Source organism: Aotus nancymaae, unplaced genomic scaffold, assembly GCF_030222135.1.
Source record: "Aotus nancymaae isolate 86718 unplaced genomic scaffold, 86718_ANA_hifiasm-v0.15.2.pri h1tg000022l_1, whole genome shotgun sequence".
Classification (NCBI taxonomy): Eukaryota; Metazoa; Chordata; class Mammalia; order Primates; family Aotidae; genus Aotus; species Aotus nancymaae.
Window position 1 is genome coordinate 1,832,764 of NW_026988435.1, and position 764 is coordinate 1,833,527.

At 55.4% G+C, this 764-nt stretch overlaps 1 non-coding gene across 1 annotated transcript; it reads right to left on the bottom strand.

Annotated features, from left to right (window-relative positions):
- Positions 1–245: 245 nt before the first annotated feature.
- Positions 246–409, bottom strand: LOC135276447 (U1 spliceosomal RNA). The gene has a single exon (XR_010343988.1). It is a non-coding gene; the product is annotated as a U1 spliceosomal RNA (small nuclear RNA).
- Positions 410–764: the final 355 nt, after the last annotated feature.

Here is a 764-nt window from a genome sequence, read left to right on the forward strand (position 1 = left end):
GTTCCCCACACCTGGCATCCACTCCGACCCCATTCTCCCCGTGTTTTCAATTTGGGCCTGGTAGTTTCTATTCACCAGGACATTACAATTCAGAAGTATGTGGGGTCAGAAAACACAGCCTGGGAGAGGCTGGTAAAATGCCGAGAATGGGCATCACTAAACCTGGGGCTTTTTTGTGCAGTGGAATTTTCGCGTTTACGCAGTGCAGGCAGTTGCTTGTCTGTTTTTTGCAAACCGTGAAAGTACAGGGGAAAGCGCGAACGCAGTCCCCCACTACCACAAATTATGCAGTCGAGTTTCCCACATTTGGGGAAATCGCAGGGGTCAGCACATCCGGAGTGCAATGGATAAGCCTCGCCCTGGGAAAACCACCTTCGTGATCATGGTATCTCCCCTGCCAGGTAAGTATGACTTCACATGCCTCTGCCCCGACACAGTCTCATACGGATCACCCCTTACACACATGGTCACTTGCCCCGGGCACGGCACCCCCAGCCCTCCTAGCCGTCACACACAGCTGGGACTCTCAGGTCCGACCAGTGGTCCTGGACTCGCTCTCACAGCATGGAAAGTCCTTCTTCGGGAAGCAGCAGGTGGCCAAGCAGCAGCCCCTGCGCTGCCTCATCTACATAGAAGTCTCCCTATTGGTGATGTCACCGACAGTGACTTTTCCAGTCCCCGTCTGTTCCACTGTCACTCAGCCGACCAACCCGCTGTAAGAGCCGGAGGCGGAAGTGACGTCGGCCTGTCCCTTCCCTCCCTCC